General features: G+C 38.8%; 1 long non-coding RNA gene across 1 annotated transcript in view; it reads right to left on the bottom strand.

Annotated features, from left to right (window-relative positions):
• Nucleotides 1–942: 942 nt before the first annotated feature.
• Nucleotides 943–8,227, bottom strand: part of LOC118973244 (uncharacterized) — a 30,189-nt gene continuing 22,904 nt past the window's right edge. The window contains exons 2-3 of the long non-coding RNA XR_005062485.2: nt 5,112–5,186; nt 943–1,478 (exon numbers count right to left, since the gene is read on the bottom strand). This is a non-coding gene — a long non-coding RNA (uncharacterized lncRNA). The remainder of the gene's footprint in view (nt 1,479–5,111; nt 5,187–8,227) is intronic.

The raw sequence follows: 8,227 nt of genomic DNA, 5'->3' as shown, positions 1-8,227 counted from the left end.
TTAAACCCTGCTCTCAAAAGCACAGGGGCAGGGAGGTTGCAAAAAGAGGTAGAGCTGCTCTTCCTAAGCATTTTCCAAAGGTGGCAGCTTTTCAAAAAGCATTGAAGGTATTTTTCTGTACAAAATACTTGTGACGAGAGTGACAAGAAATTTGAGGAAAAATTTGGAAGAAGTGCCCCTTCATTTAAATGCATGAGACGTGACTAGTCAAACACCTTTTTTACTTGTAGACTTCCAGTCATGCCCTGAAGCATCCACCCCCACAGGAGAGCTTATTTTTGCTTCCTCCTGCTGTTTGTCTTTATTTTTTGTTTTCAACCATGTCCTCCTCCAGTTATGCTTTCCCCTCTGGACTATTTGTTTAGCTAAGTTGTACCTCTACACAAAATCCACTGTCCTGGGAAAGATCTCTGTGCAATTTGCATGGTTTCAAGGGTACAGATTCTGTTCTTTTGAGTTTATTTCTAGTCCTTTCCCTTCTCATAAACAATATCATTCTTAAACTAATTTTGACTATCTATCTACAGCTCCAAAGAATTTGTTTCTCCTCCCTCTGTCTTAATTAAGAACTTGAGAACTAAAAAGGAACCTAGAAACCATTCAAGCTTTCTCATTGTGAAGAAATTGAAGGGTAAGAAGGTTAAATGACTTGCCCAAAGTAACCCAGCTAATTAGTGGAAATTGGACGACAGCCCAGGTCTGGTGTTGACTCAGGGCTCATACTATTCTTTAACTATTAGGTAGGGTTTTATGGACTCTTTTATTCAAACAGCTCAGAAACATTTTACTTTCTAATTCATAGAGGATAAAGGGGTGATCATTAAATTTTTTCATCTTAAAGCAGCTCTCAAAATCCTGGCTAGTTGAGGGGAAAAAAAGACAAACATAAAAAATATCCTTACAGACAGAATAAAATTTGCTCAAATGTATTTATTTCTTCAATCTAGAAAAAGCCACAGTAACCATACACTTCCTGCTAAACTACCAGGGTGAAACATTACAAGGGTCCTACTTGCTCTACAGATCTTTTTGAAAAGTGGGCAGTGGAGAATCTTGAGAGAGCTGCTCTTCGTAAGCCTGCCTACCGTCAGTGCTTCTCTCCCTCTGTTCATCTCTACTCATTTTCTAGGAGTGTCAGTGATTCCCAGTACAAGGTAGAGGTTCAAGCCTCTTTCAGCAAATCTTGCAACTTTTGAGAGTAGTGACCGAGTAATCCACTTTTCCCTTCCACAGGTGGCAGCTTGCTGCAGGCTTCTGAACTCATTTTGGAAGAACTCTTGTTACTTCTTCATGAGTGGGTCCTGTGCCTTGGAAAGCTTCTATTTGTCATAGATTTGTCCCTTTTTGGGGAATTTGCATGATTATCATGTAGGATAGATTCATGAGGCAGGGGTTTTCAGAACGGTTCCTGTCCTTGCGGCAAACATTCAGTCATTCTTTTGTTCAACACATAATTATTTTGTATGTATTTCCATGGCCTGTGCAGATGTTGGAGGAAAAAACGAGTTTTTGAGTAAGGATAACAATTCCCTTGACTTTCCATAGCTATGAATATTTCACAGAGATAAATGCTTAGAGTGTCATAAGTAATACAGTAGGAGAAATAAAAAGTGCTAATAGGGAATAGAGTGGTGGCAATCTATCAGGTTTCAGCAAAGTCTATCTAGACAGAATGGTTTCTAAGCCAACACTTAAGATTCGTGGTCGTGAGCCAGCAGGACCAGCTCAAGAGCTTGTGAGTCCAGTTCAAGATGAAAATGTGCAGCCCCTTGTCCAAAAATTTTTGTGGATTTCAAGAAAACAACAGCCAAGCATGAAACCAAGTCTGGGGCCCTTCTGAGCACAGAGCCCTATGTGACTCATGAAGCTGGCCTGGAAAAGGAGTAGAGACAGAAGAACATCAGGGGTGGCATCAGCATGGGTAGCAGCCTGGTGGTAGAGAGAAGGCACTGGATGTGAGAACTCAGCAAAGAACCCGTGGTTAGAAGAAAGAGAACAATATATGAGGCAACGTGGGTACCCTAAGGTCTTCTACCAACCTCAGTAAAATCACCATTAGTTTTTTTCCCAGGTACTGTTTTCCGTGTTACGTGAATCATGTAATTCTCATGATGACCCCGTGAGACACTATGATTGTTGCCATTTTTAGATGAAGACCCTGAGGCAGGGAAGCTGAGTCATGTGGGCAGGTTCACAGTAGATACTGCATGGTGGTGCTGGGCTTCAAAAAGAGATGAAGCAGTTACCAGTGTAGACATATGCAGCCAGGGCCCTGCCTCCCTGCAGTCATACTCCCCATAAACCTTACAGACCTCATTTTAGTCCATATCAATTGCTGACTCTGCTTTTATTTATGTAGATAATTCTTCATCAATTGTCTTTGAATGTTTTTTCTCCTACAGACCCATCTCCTCTGTTGAATTCTGATACCTTTCTCATAGGACTTCTATTCTGCTGTACACTGTACCCTGCCTTGCCCTACACCTTCTGAGGTGCTTGCTTCGCACACAGACTCCCTCTACACTGCTCCGGAAGACTGTATCTCAAATTTTATTCCCAGTATCAGATTCTGGCTTACTCCCTCGAGACTTCAGGGAAAACTATGCAAACAAATTGTTGGGTGGGCGCCCCTCACTTTGCGCTGAGTGCCCTGGGATTCTGATCTGTCATGCCAGCCATTCATTGTTCTGTAAATGTTTGACCGGTTTCCCCCTAGTCCAAATCTAAGACACATTCCTCCTCCTTCTGCAGTTCTGTCTAGGCTGAAAGCAGTGGTAGTATCTCCTTAAGCGGTTCCTTCCTTTCTGGAGTTTGTTTTATTTAGATTTCTTTGTGTTCTCAGGTCTCTGTTGAGGTTAAAAAAATATGATTTGTCACTTTTCTGGATTGTTTTGGTTGTGAGGGTAAAAGGAATGGGTTCTTATAGCTTTGTACATAAAAACCAGCAGAGGAAAGCCTCATATTTGTATCCTAAGGAAATGTTTTACACTTTCCTGTGCTCATAAAAGTTCCTAGAGGCAGCTCATACTGCCTTGAAAAAAAGAAAAAACCATGAATTTTGATTTTTGAATTATATTTACATCTTATATATACTGTTTGGAAGTAGGCAGTCAAAGAATTCATCTTTATGAATTGTATTTTCTACATATGTGGAAAGGTTGTAATTACATTTATGATATAGGCTTGGCATAGCAATTAAATGAAGATAGTTCACATGTGGGCGGTCTTTAATTAACTTCAGTCCCTGTATTAGTCTACTAGGGCTGCTATAACAAAATGTCACAGCCTGGGTGGCTTAAACAGCCATTTATTTCTAACAGTTCTGAAGGCTGAGGATTCCAAGATCAAGGTGACACCCAGTTCAGTTCCTGGTTAGAGCTCTCTTCCTAGCTTGCAGACAGCCCCACCTTCTATGTCCCCACATTGCAGGAGGGAGAGAGACAAAGACAGAGAGACAGTGAGACAGATAGATATGGATGCAGAGAGACAGAGAGAAAGAGAGAGAAGTAGAAGATATATCACCGTTCATGATCTAGTCCCTGAAGTCATAAAGCACCAGCCCCATCTTATACTACCAATCAAAGTATTTACAAAGGTCCACCTGGTTTCAAGAAGATGCAACCCAGACCATACTCTTTGATGGAGGTGTGAACATGGCCTATTGTAAGGAGAACGCATGGGATGGGATATATATTTGCAAGGCCACCTTTGGAAACATAACTGCAACATCTGTGAAAGAAATATTAATCATGTTCAGTACAAAATGACCCGGCTGTCACATGTTCTAGTTCATTTTTGTGTCTTTTATAACACTCCATGTATGGTGTGACCTGAACAGAGTGGAACACAGCCATTACCTCCTAAGTTTTATTCTTAATTACGTGTAGACCTCAATCTTAAAGAAAATGCAGTAGCTTGTCATGAACTGCTGTTAAGCCATCTCCCACCATCTGTATTTCTACACAGAGGCAGTTGATTTTTAGAATCAAAAACATTGCTTGAATCTTGTACTTGGTCAATTAGATTTATTCCATACTTTTGGATCTTGAAGTTCTGCATACAGTTTTATTCTTTTACTTGTTTTTTACCATATAACTCAAATATGATAAACATTTTTTATCCTCTTTTATGAAAACATGAAAGAAGCAAAGGTCAAGGCTCTCACTTTCAAAGCCTTAGAAGAGCCCCCTCTGTAGGTTACTTTAATCTTTTCATTGATTAAATAGTAAAACATTAAACCAGCAGTGACTAATCTACATAATTCTCTTGAAAAAATCACCTGTATTTCTTAATCTTGACCAGGGTATCATGAAAACCATTTTACATACCTCTTTGTTATCTCCATTCTCTGTGCTTACAGCATGTGCATTGTTTTACTAAAATAACAATTACATAAACCAAGGAAATATTTCCTATTTTCTTATTGCATTTATTTATGAGTCTGATGAGAACTACTTAGTTACATTTTCCAGCAAAGAACCAGCAGACCACATATAAAATTGTTTTCCCTAGGTTATTTTGGTTGGTTAACTCCATCATTTGTGTGATTCACTGTTTTTGCCTGTAAGGATAAGAAATGACATTTGCCAAATATCAGCCTCAGAACAGATCCCATCCTCAAATATTGCTCAGAGATTATCAGAAGAGGTCTGAAAATCCTGGTAAGTTTAGTATACATTCATGTAACTTTTTTACAGAACTAGTCTTATTTTAAACTTACCAGGCCATGTGTTCTCTTACAAGATCACCAATTTCCATTGAATTTATTCTACAAATATTTATTTTTACTCCATTTCCCCTTTCTAATAAATGGTGTCCCAAGCATCTTTGCAACTATGTGTGAACTAGAAAAATCTCAGAGAAGTTTTGTATTTTCCCCATTGATACACTGCAAGTGTGTGTGTGTGTGTGTGTGTGTGTGTGTGTGTGTGTGTGTGTGTTATCAATTAGTTACCAACTTCTTAAAATTGGGGAAAACTGGATCCACATGACCAAACATTTGCAATTGGCTAGGACAAAACCCATTGTATTATTTGGAGTTCTAATTATCTATGAAAGAAGCCAAAGTTTAGAGACATCAAAAAAATGGTGTAAGGTTAAAAAAAAGCTACCTTTTGCCAGAGTCAGTATTTCAGCTGAGACTTTGACCTCCACTCATGCACTCATCCCAGTAGATTCTGCAAATCCTGCAACCATAGTTTAGAGATGACATTACTAAAATTTACAGGAAACTTACAATTTTCCTAATGTAGCCTAGCTAGTAAGTGTCAAAGACAGAAGCAACTACATCCAGAAAGTGCTTTTTCTACTAAAACCCAGACCCCTATCATTTCCAAATGCACCATTTCTTTAGCTGAGGGTTCGATCTTCCTATTTCTTTAGCTATGATGGAGCCAACCTAGTCTTTCTAACTGATATTATTGCTATAGCCAACCACTGCCTCCCAGTTCTAATGTACTCTGGTGTTTAATAAAATTCATAATAATCTTTATCCCATGTCAGACTCATGAATAGATGTCAGAAATATCCTTCTTAATTAACCTCCTCTATCTTGAAAAAAAAGAAAAGAAAGAAAGGAAAGGATAAAGAGAGGAAGGAAGGAGTAGAGATCAGGATGCCTCTATGAATATTTATATCCATCCATGATTTCTTAAATAATTACATCTAGTGTGTGTGAGCAACTCTTCCAGGCACTGAGGAAATGGTGAAGAACAGATAGGTGGCATTTCTGCTGTAAAGGGGCTTATGTCATAGCAGGGAAAGGAAGAAGGTAGAGAGACATTAAAAGATGTTTGAAAGAGAATATATTCTTGGAGTAAAAAAGTCAGGATGAGGAATAAAAGCCTGATGTCCAGAGGGTTGGGGTGGTGCATGGGTTGCCTGTGGGTGGCCAGGGGAGGCCTCCTTCATGTGCCACTGTATGACATGAGACCTGAATGTGAAAAAGGTTTCCATCTGTGCCCGCAAGCCTGTTTCTCTTCTTCCATGCCCCGGTGGTGTTTAAGTGCTATGTGATCATGTGCCACAGGGGTCCAACCTGTCACCAGGGGATCAATATTATTTAGTGTATTTAAACAAATCCCGCTGATTGAGGCATTCTCATATACCATATGTAGCCTCAGACAATGAGATGTAAAGGGGCATCTCTTGAGGTTCTCTTCAGAACATTTTCTTCATTCCTGGAAGGGGAAGCATACGCAGACACTGGGCTGTACGAAGAGGCCATATCTGGAGAAGCTACTTGTGACCACGGGGGTTTGGGGGAGCTGCTTACAGATTGGATGGAACAGGGGACAGATAGAAAGAGCACCAGCCCCGATGATATCATTAAATGTTTAACCAATCCAAGGAGAGTCTATGTCTAGACTTCTTGCTATAGAAGAAATAAAGCTTTTCATGCGGAAATCTTTGTGCATCTCCAACACCCTAACTGACACAGAAGTGATGCAGTGATGCGTGAGTGTGTGTGTGCCTTTTCATGAACACATGGAAGATGAAGTCCCTTGTGAGGACCATTACTCTGCTGTCTATTGATAAACACTTCTTAGGATAGAGAGACAGCATGGTATGAGAGAGAGCTAGAATTAGCGGAATAACGAAAAAGTTTTGGAATATTTAGGTGATGGGTAGTGACCAGAGCTATGTGACTGAGGAATCACTAGTGGGTGAGGCCAGCTAAAATTATGTGATCTGATTTATAATCTCTCAGGTAAGAAACCATTGTGAATCTAGATAGTCTCTTTGGGACAAGCAAGGTTTCTTCCCCCATGTCAGCTAAATTACTTAATTAGAAGTTATTTGTGAGCCTGCAGTGATTAATTTTCATTTGTTTAATGGGATTATGTTATATTCATAATTCTGTTTCTTTAAAACATATGTGTGATTAAAAACAATTTTGTTTAAGATATATACATATATTAGGAACACCAGTAACTCTTAGTTCAATTCCTATAAAATCTCTGAAGTCATCAAATACAAACAGATCAAAACTGTCATTTCTGTTTACCAAAGCTGGGGCCTGTTTCCAAGTCGAGACCTATTGCAACTTTTTGGCAGCATCTGAGAATACTCCCTCTATGTTCTCCTTCTGTCTGGAGAGCTACAGCATCCTTCTCATGATTTCTAATGCTAGTCAATACCTGGTACATAGGGGTATTTATGCCATCTACAGGATTTTTTAGAAAAAATGTATTTTCAAATACCAGATGTTGTCTTCTTTCAAAACTTCAGATGTGTAGGCTATTTTGATTTGTATTCTGAGCAGTGAGATGTCTTTCCAGTTCTCTGAAAATTCTTATAACTTCTTGGTGGATTGCTTTTTTCACCCCGCAGACTTGAGTTGGCAAAAAATGGTTGGGTATAGAATTCTGGATAAGGTTTTTTTAAAACAACATTTTATCCTCAAGTCTTTGAATATATCATGCTGTTGTCATCTTGAATATATAGTGTTGCTGATAAAAAGTGTGATATCAGTGTGGCTATCGTTTCATTCTGGGTAACTATTTTTTTCACCTTGGAAACTCCTGGATTGTTTTTCATTCCTTATCCTTTATCCTGGAAGATCTGGCATTTGTCATGGTGCTGCTTGTTTTTATTTTTCTATCTTGCGTGACCTTCAGTTGACTCGGTCTAAGTACCCAGGTCTTAGCTCTTTGGATTTCTTATCTATGATTCTTTTTTTAAATATCTATCCTTCTCTATTTCTCTTCATTAACTCTGGAAGGAGACAGATGCTAGGCCTTGCAGGTATGCTTTATCTGACTCTCATTTTTCTTTTTACCTTTTCTTATCATTTTTATATTGCATTCTGGGAAAATTACTCAACTTCATCTTCCAGCTGATAATTTTTTTATTCTTATCCACATATTCAAACCATCTATTAAGCTTTAAAAAACACACTTCAGTTGAGGCTGTTAAAAAATAACGGTCACTAACATACATTTTCAGCGATGCTTGTCTAAGTGTAAATATTGATGTACAATACCGACATTATCTTTGATTGGCAGCCTTATCTTGTTTCTTGAATGTGATATTCTCACTTATGTTTCTCAAGATATTCACTCTTCTTAACCTAGTGTCCTATTTTGTCAGTTCTATTGAATTTTTTAGTGTTTTGGGCTCTCCTGCTCTTTGAGCTTCATGTCCCTACTTGCCATTTTTGGCTTTGCCAAAATATCTGTCTGTTCTTGACCACATCTTCATGTTTATACTTAGATTAACTCTGCTA

Source organism: Manis javanica, chromosome 1 (genome assembly GCF_040802235.1).
Source record: "Manis javanica isolate MJ-LG chromosome 1, MJ_LKY, whole genome shotgun sequence".
Taxonomy (NCBI): Eukaryota; Metazoa; Chordata; class Mammalia; order Pholidota; family Manidae; genus Manis; species Manis javanica.
This window is presented reverse-complemented; position numbering and strand designations above follow the sequence as displayed.